The 15,058-nt window shown below is 39.8% G+C and overlaps 1 protein-coding gene across 3 annotated transcripts in view; it reads left to right on the forward strand.

The window, feature by feature from the left end:
• The window catches only part of ap1g1 (adaptor related protein complex 1 subunit gamma 1), a 50,532-nt gene that overhangs the window by 6,143 nt on the left and 29,331 nt on the right, over positions 1 to 15,058 (forward strand). The gene's annotated exons all lie outside the window — the stretch shown is intronic.

Consider the following 15,058-nt stretch of genomic DNA (forward strand, 5'->3'; position numbering starts at 1 on the left):
GGTTCGATTGAATCCTAGGGGTTCGGTGAGTCGGCCTCAGGGGTTCGGCGGAGCCTCCGCCACAAAGGTTAAGACACATCCAACTTATCGCGTAAATAAAAACTTCTCCCTATCGCCGTATTGTGGATACCCCCAAACAATATTCCCTCTATTTTTCCATCTGATTTGCCGGTTGTTTGATTGATCGATTTAAACTTTTACTAGCAGATTGCAAAGGAAGAGAATACATTATATGAAACAGTACAGTTTACACAGTACAGTACATATTCTGTACAATTGACCACTAAATGGTAACACCCGGAAAAGTTTTTCAACTTGTTAAAGTCGGCGTCCACGTTAATCAAGTCATGGTGTGTGTAATTTGTTGTGAGTTCATGCACTGTGTTGTTTTGTTCTTTGAACAAGGTGATGTTCATGCACAGTTAATTTTGTGCATGAGTGACAAAACAAGTTTTTTTCTTGAATGTGAAAAAAACAAAACACTTTTTTTCAGTAAAGAAGGGTTCGGTGAATGCGCATATAAAACTGGTAGGGTTCGGTACTACCAACAAGGTTAAGAACCACTGATTTAGAGTTATAAACACAAACTTGTAGTGGGGATGCACTATGTTTTTGAAGCCTATGCCGATACCTAATAACATATTTTCATCTATTTTTTTAAAATCTAGGTTTAATTGAACTTTGTGCACACACGGTAAGAAAGGCTCATAGGTGGATACGACAAACTGTACCATATAGTGCTGTGCGAACCTACGATGTAAATCGTAGGCCTGCTTTTATTTTTATGAGACCAAATTAACCATTGGTTTAATGATAATACATGATAATAATGCATGTATATCATTTCAAATGCGATAAACTTGTATCTCTTGTGTATTTAAACGTCTCAATTGAAACAAAAAGCTTTATAATAAGGTATATTAATAAAAAAACTAAACAATATATAATACTTTGTTAAAAAAAAATGGTACTTATATAATTCATTATTAATAAAATATATTTAAGTAGAGGATGGGGGCTCAAATATACACAATTGTAACAATAAATAAAATAGCTAAATAAAGTATTGACAAAGTAGTACTTAAATATTGAACATGTAGGCAAAGGTAGAGTTGTACATGACTTAACTGACAATCAAGTTAAGACATTCTTAAATAAAAGCGCGCTTAGCCGCTAAAAGCCGCGAAAATCGTGAATGCTCTTGTAGCATGCACATGGCGAATTATTGACGCTGGAAAACTTACCGACTTTAAATTTCATTTAACATCGGTTAATTGACCTATCCAATCTCAGCCCAGAATTACTAAATCGTAATGTGACAAAAATGTTTAAAAAATATCTATAGTTTGTAGCAGTGGTTCTCAACCTTTTTTCCAGTGATGTGCCCCCTGTGAACATTTTTTTTTAAATTCAAGTACCCCCTAAATCAGAGCAAAGCAGTTTTGGTTGAAAAAAAGAAATAAAGAAATAAAATAGCACTATGTCATCAGTTTCAATCCATCCATCCATTTCCTACCGCTTATTCCCTTTTGGGGTCGTTGGGGGCGCTGGTGCTTATCTCAGCTACAATGGAGCGGAGGCGGGCTTTCGGATTTATTAAACTGTGCAACAGTGCAAAATATTGCTCATTTGTAGTGGTGTTTCTTGAATTATTTGGAAAAAAAGATAAAATAACTAAAAACTTGTTGAAAAATAAACAAGTGATTCAAGTATAAATAAAGATTTCTACACATAGAAGTAATCATCAACTTAAAGTGCCCTCTTTGGGGATTGTAATAGAGATCCATCTGGATTCATGAACTTAATTATAAACATTTCTTCACAAAAAAAGAAATCTTTAACATCAATATTTATGGAACATGTCAACAAAAAATCTAGCTGTCAACACTGAATATTGTTGCATTTCTTTTTACAGTTTATGAACTTACATTCATATTTTGTTGAAGTATTATTCAATAAATATATTTATAAAGGATTTTTGAAATGTTGCTATTTTTAGAATATTTTTTTTAAAATCTCACGTACCCCTTGGCATACCCTCAAGTACTTCCAGGGGTACGCGTACCCCCATTTGAGAACCACCGTTTTATAGGGCTGCAACAATTAGTCGACATTGTCGACAGTATGTCACGATATGTAAAAGTTCTTTTCACGGTTATTGTGACCAAAATTACCGCGGTTATCATTATTATCGCAGTATTTTTAAATGAGCTCAACATTTTCAAAAAAGTATTTTTACTGAAATTTTTTAACCAAGTTTTATTTGAAAAAACACAATATATTCAGAAGTATTTCCTTTGTTGAAAAAACATTATTCAAAACACTTTCATGGACCTCAAGTAGAAATTGAATGTGCATATGAAAGCAACAAAAGCATTATAAACAAAGTAATATGGCAGAACAAAAAAAACAACTAGATTAAATTTGAAAATTGTGCACTTTATAGAAATAAATTAAATGGGTTCCAAAATAAAAAAAACAATGTAAGAATATTGAAAGATAGCAACTTTTTGTCCATATAGATACATATCTATTAGGGCTGCGAATCTTTGGGTGTCCCACGATTCGATTCAATATTGATTCTTGGGATAGCGATTCGATAATATATCGATTTTTTTCGATTCAACGCGATTCTCGATTCAAAAACGATATTTTTTCGATTCAAAACGATTCTGTATTTATTCAATACATAGGATTTCAGCAGGATCTTCCCCAGTCTGCTGACATGCTAGCAGAGTAGTAGATTAAAAAAAAAAAAAGCTTTTATAATTATAAAGGACAATGTTTTATCAACTGATTGCAATAATGTAAATTTGTTTTAACTGTTAAACGAACCAAAAACACAACTTATTTTATCTTTGTGAAAACATTGGACACAGTGTGTTGTCAAGCCTATGAAATGCGATGCAAGTGTAAACCACTGTGACACTATTATTTTAGTTTTATTTTTTATAAATGTCTAATGATAATGTCAATGAGGGATTTTTTATCACTGCTATGCTGAAATTATAACTAATATTGATACTGTTGTTGGTAATATTAATTTTCGTTTCACTACTTTTGGTTTGTTCTGTGTCGTGTTTGTGTCCCCTCAACTGCTCTGTTTATTGCAGTTCTGAGTGTTGCTGGGTCAGGTTTGGTTTTGGAATTGGATTGCATTGTTATAGTATTGCTGTGTAGTGGTTTGTTGGATTGATTAAAATAATAAAAAAAAATAAAATGAAATAAAAAAAATCGATTAAAAAAAAAACGAGAATCGATTCTGAATCGCACAACGTATTCGAATCAATTTTTTCCCCACACCTGTAATATATATATATATATATATATATATGAAGAGAAGTATTTGTTTTTTTTTTGTTCATTAATAATATCAAAAGTAATATCAGCTTTTTCTCATGACATGATGCTTTTATCTCTATTTTACATTTTGATAAATGGAGGTATTTTTTTAAAGTTATGTACATTTATATGTACATGTACTGTAAATGCTGTATCGGGACAGATCCATTAGGAGTTTGAGCAAACATCTGTCATAGTAATTAACTATACACCATAAAATATTAACAACATGCTATATCACATGAATGTTTTTTAAAGTGATACATTTTTGACATGAAAAAAAACACTATTAATGTAAAAAAAAACCCAGGGTGTTTACTTTTTGATATCAATATAAACTCAAACTGAAAGCAGTTTGGCTAATGACGATGAAGTCTAATAAATAAGATGTGTTCTTTCTCTAACAACACCTATGGGTTCAGTGCAAAAGTTTGGCCAACAAAAATAACTCACATCGAATACACAATTTTCAGACCCTGTGTTCATTTTGATGAGATGACAAAACATTTTAGCTAGTATTTATTTGAACATTGATACAGTTAGCAGTTAAAGGACGAGTGAGCATCCCAGTAAACAAACCAAAGACTTTATAAACAAGTCGTAACAACGTTTACGACACATTGACTGCTGCATGTTTAATTCACCTGTGAAGTGAAGTTAATTATATTTATATAGCGCTTTTTCTCTAGTGACTCAAATCGCTTTACATAGTGAAACCCAATATCTAAATTACATTTAAACCAGTGTGGGTGGCACTGGGAGCAGGTGGGTAAAGTATCTTGCCCAAGGACACAATGGCAGTGACTAGGATGGCGGAAGCGGGGATCGAACCTGCAACCCTCAAGTTGCTGGGACGGACAGTCTACCAATCGAGCTATACCGCCCCCCACCTCATTAACTCTCAGTAACAGCTGATGGACGTTGTATTGAGAAAATAAAATTAACATCGAGTAGTTTTCTCCTTCGCTGTATACTTTGTGTGCGACAGATTCGTATGTCTCTAATATTGTCCACACCGGAAGTGAAACGATGGAAAAAGAAGTTGAACAAAGCGCTTGGCTCTGTTTAGTCTGAAGGGATATCTCCGGAACAAAGTCTGTGTAGTTTGTTGTTATGATTGTCAAGCTAAATGACGCTAGTGCGCATGCGCCAGCGCTGCTGTGATTTTCTTTTCAGGAAGTAAGCAGAGTTTCCTAAAATGCATTAATAAATGACGGTTTTTTGGTAATAAAAAATTGAAAGGGTGGAACTAAATGCGGTTTATCATGTAGCAGTTTACTGTTACATCCCTAGTCGCCGACGATTATATGTACGACAACAGTCAGGACTAGAGATGTAACGGTAAATGGTATAATGATAAACCGTGGCGGTAAAATTCCCGATGGTTAGTAATAGCGTTTACATTTTTAATTATCGAAAAACCATCATTTATTAATGCATTTTAGGCAACACTGCTTACTTCCTGGAAAATGAGTCACAACAGTGCCTGCACATGTGCAATAACCCCACTTGGCTTGAAACATGGCGGAAAGCAACTACAGACTTTGCTCCTTAGAGTTCCTCTTCGACTAAAGGAAGCCGAGCGCTTGGTTTAACTCCCTTTACCCTCGCTTCATTTCCGTGGAGTCTCGGCGTGCGTTCAAGAGCTCATCGCTCGCTACTTTAGATGACAATAGGTGTAGGAGACAGACACATTTGTCCCACGATAAAAGTATGCAGTGAAGGAGATGTTGGTTTCGTTTTCTCAACACAGTGTCCTGTTGTGACAGAGAGGATGGATGGATCTCTTTTGTCCTTATAGTGCTATGTTGCACAATTTCCACATTTATTTAGTTATTTTGTTAATGCCATATTACTTTTGTGTATAACTCTTGTGTTGTTTTCATGTGCACGTTCAATTTTTACTTGAGGTACAAGTACAGTGTTCTTATCTACAGTAATGTTTCTCCAAAGAACATCATTTTGAATGTGTTTGTGTTTATAAGTACGTTCTGATAATTTTGAGCAGATTTAAAATCACCGCAATATTGTTAACGGTGATAAATTTGATCACAGTAACCATGATAACAAATTTTCATACCATGAAGACCCTAGCCGTGACGTCATCTCTCGTGTTTTTCTGGGCGGAAGTGGGTCACTCGCTAAAACAACGGCAGTGTAACATGTTTGAGGATATTTCCTCTTACTCTTGTTAAAACATGAATACCTTGCTTTTTTTGCAAAGCAAACTCTGTTTTTATGGCAGTACATCTGTGATACGCAAGCATTTAAACCGGAAACTTGTCGGACATCGGTCTCAACCTTGGTAAGAGCGTTAACTTCTACCAGGCTAGCTAACAAGAGTTGTGTGAAAAAAAAACTATAATTTTAACTGATGTCAGCCAGCTAAACTTTGTCTACATCAAGTACATTTTTAAGCTGCGTCAACTTGCAGTGCCAAAAAACACAGACAGGCACCAATGCAGAGGTATCATAAGATTAAACATACAATATATCAAATAGCCAACATTTTAAGAATTAATTAAATATATAATTTGACACATTGAGTCTAATAGTGTGCTTAACTGCCAAGAGTTAATAGTAAAAAAAAAACGTGCCGCATTTTAAACATCACAAAAAGCTTTTCTTTTTGAGGAAGTTAGACTTTGTTTTGGGCTTCATTGTGGCAGAGGGGTTGGTGCGTCTGCCTCACAATACGAAGGTCCTGCAGTCCTGGGTTCAAATCCAGGCTCGGGATCTTTCTGTGTGGAGTTTGCATGTTCTCCCCGTGACTGCGTGGATTCCCTCCGGGTACTCCGGCTTCCTCCCACTTCCAAAGACATGCACCTGGGGATAGGTTGATTGGCAACACTAAATTGTGAATGTGAGTGTGAATGTTGTCTGTTTATCTGTGTTGGCCCTGCGATGAGGTGGCGACTTGTCCAGGGTGTACCCCGGCTTCTGCCCGATTGTAGCTGAGATAGGCGCCAGCGCCCCCCGCCACCCCAAAAGGGAATAAGCGGTAGAAAATGGATGGATGGATAGACTTTGCTGCTATTTTAATTATTTTTCAAATGCATAAAAAAGGTTGATTGTTTTTTTTTTTTTTTAGCACTTTCATTTCTCTTAAATGCACATTTTATTAGTCATTTACATTTTTGTAAATTAGTCCTTATTGGTTGTACACACGTTTTAAAATAATCTAAGCTGCATTTAGAAGTCAATGGAAAAAATAGAACCATTAAGTATGTGTACGCTTTATCTGTTTCGTCGACTAATCGTTAAGATCATTTTTGACTAATCAATTATCAAAATAATCATTAGCTGCAACCCTAATAGTTTATCCTCTGGGTATTTTTGTCCATATTGAACAGCACCCGTAGATTTTTTCTGAAAAAAGCAAGTATCTGCGCCATCATTTTTTATGATGGAATTATAGATCCCTCAGGTCGTCTCTGCCAAACTTTTTGCACTTTTGAAACATTGTGGCGATAGAAAAAGCTTCATTAGCGCAGACCTTCATAGGTTTTCCAAATGCTGACCCTGCCGTTTCATGTGGCTGATAAGGTTTGATGATTGATTGATTTAAACTTTTATTAGTAGATTGTACAGTACCTTTACCTTCCCACTTCCCCAACACCTGCCATTTATTTAGTGACCCTTGGAAATGACTCCATTCCACCATCCTAGACAATACTCCTACCTATAATGAATGTTAAAACCTAATCTTGTTCTCATGAACCCAATATAGTTTATGATCTTGTCTCGTGAGATGAGTGTATCGTTGCACGCTTAGTATTTACCTGCGTTTGTAGAAGTGTTTGTTTACACATAGACATTAAAGTGTCAGCTGCTGAGCCCATTTTAACTCTCCTGCTAGTACAGCAGCAGCTTTCAAAATACACCAACATTACAGCTAAAACCTTCTTTTCCCTCAAGATTTCCTGAAATTGCATTTGTCTATCGACATCCCGACTCAATTAAAAATCTCCCGGATTGTTAAGTTTTTGTTAAATCGTCCTCAAGATGGCGCCAAGCACGGCCGCCCCGGTGTTCTCGTGCGCTCTGTTGTGTTTGTTTTTGTGCGTAAATTGTGTGTCCGCGTGCTGTTGCACCCAAGAAGAGCTACTGAACATCAGATCAACAACCCCTACGGACTTTCTAATCATTTTAGCGTCAGCTGTGGATTTGGTCCATTTTTTGATCAAAAGAGGGAAACTGCACCGAAGAGGAAAGAGAACGAGAGCCATCGTCCGTCTCCGCAGACGAGGAGTATGCACGCCCTTACCTGGCATCTTTCTCTCCAACGTCCGCTCACTTCCCAACAAGATGAAGGAGCTCGCGTTCCTGATAAGAAAAAAATACTTTTCCTCATCTTGTGTTTTGTGCTTTACGGAAACGTGGCTGAGCGCGAGTGTCCCGGACAGCGCGGTTCAACTGGAGGGCTTTCATCTTTTCCGCGCGGACCGAGACCCGAGGCTCTCCGGCAAAGCAAGAGGCGGTGGATTCTGCTTTTTCATCAACAATAGGTGGTGTATAGAAGTGATATCCCAACATTGCTCTCCTGCTCTGGAATATATTTTAATTCACTGTAAGCCGTTTTACTCACCGTGCGAGATAATTTCATTCATACTGGTGGCTGCCTACATAGCGCCAAGCGCGACGCTCAGCGCACGTTTGCAGGCCACATCTTACAAATGGAACGGTCTTTTCCGGACTCTCTTGTTATCGTGCTTGGTGACTTTAACAAGGGAAACTTTAGCCGGGAGTTACCCAAGTATAGGCAGTTTATTAAATGCCCGACCAAAGAGGAGAACACTTTGGATCAATGTTACACTACCACAAACGGGGCATACCATGCAGTCCCGCGCGCTACTCTCGGGCTATCAGATCACGTGATGGTGCACTTAAGCCCTTCATACAGACAGAGAATGAAACTGGTTAAACCTGTTATGAAAACAATTAAGAAGTACACCACGGGTCTGTGGGGGAGCTGCGCGCATGTTTGGAGATGACAGACTGGGAGGAAATTGGAGCGGCCGCGGACAATCTGGACGAGTATATGGACACTGTGACCTCATACATACAGTTCAATGAGGTGGGCATCATTTCAACGCATACCAGGGCTTGTTATAACAACGACAAGCCCTGGTTCACACCCAAGTTCTGACAGCTGCACAAGGAGGAAGGGGCTGGGGAGATCAGAGTACCTACTGAGAAGCGAAGTACCACTTCAGCAGAGAAGTTGAGAAAGCTAAATCCGTGCACTCTAATCATCCACTGGAACAGTTCAGCTCCAATGACTCTGCAACCGTGTGGAAGGGGCTGAGGGCCCTTACGGACTGTAAGCCCAAAGTCGCCCAGTCCTTGAACGACCGGACTCTCCCCCAGGGCCTTAACACACATTACTGTCATCACGAACGGCCTTCAGTCACTCACAGCTCTGCTACCCCCACCAACACCAGCATTTCATCAAAGGACTCCGAGGACATCAAATGTCTCCAAGAACTTCAAAAGACTCCACAGACCCGCCCTGCCCTCTCTATCCAAGAGGAAGATGTGCGCCAGCCGTTCATAAAGCTGAACACGCGGAAGGCCCTCGACCGTTTGGTGTTTTCCCCTCCACCCTGAGACACTGCGCGGATCAGCTGGCTCATGTCTTCACGGACATTTTTAACACCTTTCCGGAGCTATGCCGCGTGCCGTCCTGCTTCAAGACCTCCACCATCGTCCCTGTCCTCAAGAAGCCATGGATCACAGAACTTAATGACTACAGGCCGTTGGCACTGACGTCTAAGGTCATGAAGTCTTTTGAGCTCTTGGTCTTGCCCCACCTGAAAGACATCACCGCCCACCTTCTGTACCCACTGCAGTTAGACTACAGAGTTATCAGGTCTGTGGATGATGCATTGAACCTGGCCCTCCACTTCATCCTGGAGCATCTGGACTCTCCAGAAACCTACGCCAGGATCCTGTTTGTGGACTTCAGCTCTGCCTTCAACACCATCCTCCCTGGACTGCTACAGACAAGCTCTACCAGCTCAGCGTGCCCGACTCCCTGTACAGATAGATCAATGACTTCCTGACGTACCGAAGACAGCACGTGCGGCTGGGGAAGATTGTCTCGGACAGTCGGCCCACGAAAACTAGCACCCCTCGGGGCTGTGTACTTTCCCCCTGGCTCTTCTCCCTGTATACTAACTGCTGCAACTCCAGTCACCAGTCCGTAAAGCTTCTCAAATTTGCGGATGACACCACCCTCATCGAGCTCATCTCGGATGGCAAAGATTCCGCCTACAGAAGAGAGGTGGACTGGCTGGCGTCCTGGTGCAGCCTGAACACCCAGAAGACAGTGGACATTATCAAGGACTTCAGGAAAGTCAAAGCCCCACCTGCTCCCCTCACCCTGATTGACTCTTCCACCCCCGTCTCCACTGTGGACTCCTACTGTTTCCGCCATTACCCAGGACCTCAAGTGAGAGCCGACCATGAGCTCCCTCATCAAGAAGGCCCAGCATAGGATGTACTTCCCGCAGCAGCTGAGGAAACTTAAGGTGCCGACCAAGATGGTGGTGCAGTTCTACTCGGACATCTAGTCCATCCTCACCTCCTCCATCTCCGTGTGGTACCCCGGCGCCACAGTCCGGGACAAACATCGACTGCAGCGCATCGTACGTGCTGCTGAGAAGGTTATTGGCTGCAGGCTCCCATCCCTCCAGGACCAGGAGGCACGTGGCTCGTATCACAACTGACTCTTCTCACCCTCGACGCAAACTATTCTCCCTTCTGCCTTGAGGCAGGACACTATGGTCCATCCAGAACCATACCTCCCACCACCTGAAAAGTTTTTTCCCCTCGGCCAGCAGACGCATGAACAATAACAAGATCTGATAGCTCATTTACAGCTCATTTATATTACGTGTGTTATGTGTTTCATGTTGCACGATTGCACCAAGAAAAATTCCTAGTTTGTGGACACGTTCTCAAACAATGGCAAAAGAAATACCGGTATTCTGAATCAGATTTTTTTTTTTTTTAATTGTGTTTATCATTCACAATCCATCCATCCATTTTCTACCGCTTGTCTCTCTCGATATCACGGGGGAGCTGGAGCCAGCTGCACTCGGTCAGAAGGCAGCACTCTGGACAAGTCGCAACCTCATTTATTGAATTGATTTCTAATCTAGAATCAACTACTAACCAAGGCAATGCAACAGCTCACTGGCTCTGTATTTCAATAGTTACTTCTCTGTGATCTCGGCGCTGCTAAAAGTAGTTATTTGGGTGTTAGCGCTTATGATAACAATATTGCTGATACTTGTATTTAAAAAAAAAAAAAAAATTCTAAGTAATGTATACATTACTTTCCCAAGTAATTAATTACATTTATTGAAGAGTAATTTTTTTTAGTAATTCAATTACTTTTTTGGTAAAGTAACAAGTAACTATAATAAATTACTCTTTTAAAACTAATTTTCAAAATACTGAATACTAGTGGCAGCTTCTGGTCTTTCAAGTGGGGTAAACCATTTTTCGGCTATTTTTTTTAAAGGGGAACTGCACTTTTTTTGGGAAAGACATGACCTGTGGATTTTTTTTTATGCATTAAAAATGCATTAAAAATGCATTTACAGCGGAGCCAATGGGTACACAGTGTATCGCCAACAGTAGGCATGAAAGTAACAATTGAAATAGAAGTAACATAATTACTTGAGAAAGCAGACTAATTTAGTGCATGTAAACATACAGTTGTGATCAAAATTATTCAACCCCCACCAATTTTGGTGTTTTAGCAAGTTGGACATTTATTCCGTATTTTGTTTATAGTCTTATCAAATAAAGATGTGTCAAATAGACAAATGCAACTTAAATTGAAACACTGTATTTTACAAAATACCAAAAAAGGACATTTTTCTTAATATATCTGACAAAATGATTCAACCCCCTAGTTACATGCATCTTTAGTACTTAGTAGAACACCCTTTGGCAGTAATTACATCCTTCAAACGTGATACATAACCGAACACAAGCTTCTTGCAACGATCGACAGGTATTTTAGCCCATTCCTCTTGGGCAAAGGCCTCCAGTTCATTCATATTGTTGGGCTTACGTGCTGCAACTGCCTTCTTCAAGTCCCACCACAGGTTTTCTATAGGATTTAGGTCTGGCGACTGTGAAGGCCACTCCAGAGTCTTCCAGCCCTTCTTCTGCAACCACTCTGATGTTGATTTGGAGGTATGCTTGGGATCGTTGTCCTGTTGGAAGGTCCAACGTCTCCCAAGCCTCAGCTTCGTCACTGACTTCATGACATTCGCAGCTAATATATCCTGGTAGGAAATTGAATTCATAATGCCTTGAACGCGCTGGAGATTCCCGGTACCTGAGGCAGAGAAACAGCCTCAGAGCATGATTGACCCCCCACCATGCTTAACAGTAGGCAGGGTGTTCTTCTCTTTGTAAGCTTCATTTTTTCTCCTCCAGACATAACGTTGATTCATAGGCCCAAACAGTTCCAGTTTTGTCTCATCAGTCCATAGAACAGTTTCCCAAAACCTTTGGGGTTTGTCCAGATGATTTTTGGCATACTGGAGTCTATTTTTCTTGTGCCTGGTAGTCAGAAGTCGGGTGCTCCTGGGAGCTCTGGCATGGAGGCCTTCATCTCGTAGTGCCCGCCTTATTGTCTGGGACGAAACCTGCGTCCCCCCCCCCCCCTCTGCAATGTCCTGTTGTAGTTCCTCAGCTGTTACCGGGGAGTTTTTCACCACTGTACGCTTCAAATACCGGACAGCAGTTGCACACAGCATCCTCTTTCTACCACGTCCAGGTATGTTACTTCTATTGCGAATTATGCTCCCAACTGTGTCCCTTGGGATGTCTAATGTCTTTGCTATTTTCTTATATCCATATCCTTTCTTATGAAGAGAAAATACCTCCTCTCTTGACTTCTTTGACCACTCCCTGGACTTCACCATGTTGCAAATAAACCATTGACCATCTACAGAGAGCTGAGCGTCACAGTCTTTTTCAATCAGTTTAATTGTTGCTCGTTATGGTTGTAATCACATCTACATGTGTTTTAAACACCTGATTGAAAAGACCTTATTCAAATTCTGTTCTTAAGAGTTATGATCTTCAAGGGGTTGAATAATTTTGTCAATGAGATATTAAGGGAAATGCCACTGTTTGGTATGTTACAAAATATAATGTTGTAATTCAAGTTGTATTTGTCTATTTAATGCATCTTTATTTGATATGACTATAAAGAAAATACGGAATGAATGTCCAACTTGCTAAAACACCAAAATTGTGTGGGGGTTGAATAATTTTGATCACAACTGTACTGTATGAAAGCAAGCTCAGACTTGAGGACATTCGATTCTTTTGATGTATGTAGTAAGACACAGGAAGGCTCAATTTTCCCACTAGTAAAGGAAGAAGCTTTGGCGAGCTAGTTGCTATGGTGAAGAAAACTTAGCAATGCAACTCTCATGAGGGGGAAACACTTGTAACATGTCACAGTTTATACATAGTATTCCCATATGAACTACAGATCTACATGATAGCTTGACTCCTCTGGATTCAGCTGCTGTCTTTTTTTTTCTTTTTGTCCTAGCATGATTTATTTATTATTGTTTCAATAAATTGTTAGCAAGTTTGTCTATTTTCTCAAACTCAGTAAAAGTGTTCAAAAAAATCAAGCTAAAGTACAATACTTTTCAAACACAGTGAAGCACTTAATTAGAAGATACAAATATTTGATTTCTTTATTTTAATGTACCAAGTTTTGGGTGGCATTATGTCACACATTGGCTTAAGTTGAATTATTTTTACAGTCTGTTATATGACACAAAGCCTTTTTGTGACTTGAATTCTCATAGCAAATATCTAATCTCCCTGGAGAATTCAACTTTGTGATATACGTATCCCCATTTCTCTGCTGTCCGTTTGCACTGAAGTTACCATTCGTTGTAAATGTTTGTAATTTTACCAAACCCAACATTGTATTTACCATATCAGAGTTTAACCCACCCTTTTCATTCAGTTTTAGGTAGTTCATATATTTTGCTTTTCTGGTTGACATATGATGTCACACCAAAATAAGGCATCTTTGCAGCTCCTCACAAATTCATCTTTAAACGCGCATCCGAAGCAAAGACTGGTGGACGACAGTTGTTTTGAAGTAATTTTCGGACAAGCAAATGGGGAAAAAAAAACTTTCAAATATCTCAAAGTTCATTCAGAAGCTTCATGGCTGCAGTGTGAAGAGGTTTGTGCTTGCCTTCTTATTTTCCCTGTAATTAGGGTTGGGTATCGTTTGAATTCGAACGATTCCGATTCTTTGTTTCGATTCCGATTCCTGACGATTCTCGATTCCGATTCTTCTTGTACCATGGCGGGATCAATGTGTTTGACAGGTAGTCCCTGGAAGGTGGTATGTATTTTGGGTTGAGAGTTTTCACCATATCCCTGCAAACATAAACAAACATGTAATGTTGCTGTTACTGTTTAGCCCAGTATCAATTAGCTTAGCTCTAACGTTATTGCTTAACTAACCTAAATGTTGGTGATTCCCCCTCTGAAAAGGGATGCAGTCTTTTGACTATGTGTGCAGTGACCTTTCTGTGGCACTCTTCCGTCTGTGGCACTGACATCTTCCCCATTGCTGCTACGGTGAACGGAGTACGCTGAGCACATCGCGGATCCTGGCTAGCAGGTTGTAAATTGTCTACGAAAAAATATGTGGGCTAATTTGTTAGCTGCCTCAACGTTGGCGCAAAACTCATTATTTGTTGCATATATATTGTTTGACTTACCGGATTCTGACTGCAGTGTGGTCACCGAGGTGCCAGGCCGGGCGCCGGAGCCAAAGGTAGAGGCAGACGAGGACGGTAGGCGCAGCACGTCGAAGATGGGACACGCATTTATTTGTACTCCATGAACTCGGAGGTGCATCATCATGTTCGACGTGCACCCTCTTAAGCACGAAACAGTCCTGTCGCACGTGTTACATTTCACCAATATTTCATTTTTTTTAGTAAAATAAAGCCACACTTTTGACCGCCGACGCCCGCTATCCATGCTTGACTGACTCGCTCGGCTACATAGGCTTGGCTATGCTAACACTTCCGGCGGTGAGCGCTTCTTCGTTGGTGTTCAGCGGCTTCTTCTTCCGGTTGGCGGACTTATTCTTTTTTTCCGGTCGGCGGACTGGGTATCGAAACTAGGAATCGAAATTTTAACTTTTGAACGATTCCAGGAGAATCGGCAATTTAGTCCCAGTTCCAATCGATACTCGATACCCAACCCTACTTGTAATATACTTGCTTTATTCTCTTCCAGCTCACTCATATTTATTTGTCCTTTGCTATATTTTTCTATAACCTTTTTTCTCTCCCATTAATGTACTTTTCTTTTAATTTGTGAATAAAATATACAGCCTCTTCTTCATTCAAGTTGTTTCCTATGTTTTGATTGAATGATATCCTCATCCAGGCTGTATCCCTCGTGTTGAGACTGGCACATACGCAATACTAAGTGTCCCGTTCGGCACTCGAGATCTGTTTTTCAATTGCATACTTTAAGTGTGTTAGTCCGACTTTTCAAAAGCCAAACACGATCAGATTTAAGTGTTTTCATGGGTTGTATAATGCTTATTTTGAACCAAATTATTAGAAAATCAGACTAATTTAGCTCATGGAAACGACACGTCTGTCCTTATGACAATGTACTTAATATC

This window comes from Nerophis ophidion, linkage group LG02 (genome assembly GCF_033978795.1).
Source record: "Nerophis ophidion isolate RoL-2023_Sa linkage group LG02, RoL_Noph_v1.0, whole genome shotgun sequence".
NCBI lineage: Eukaryota > Metazoa > Chordata > Actinopteri > Syngnathiformes > Syngnathidae > Nerophis > Nerophis ophidion.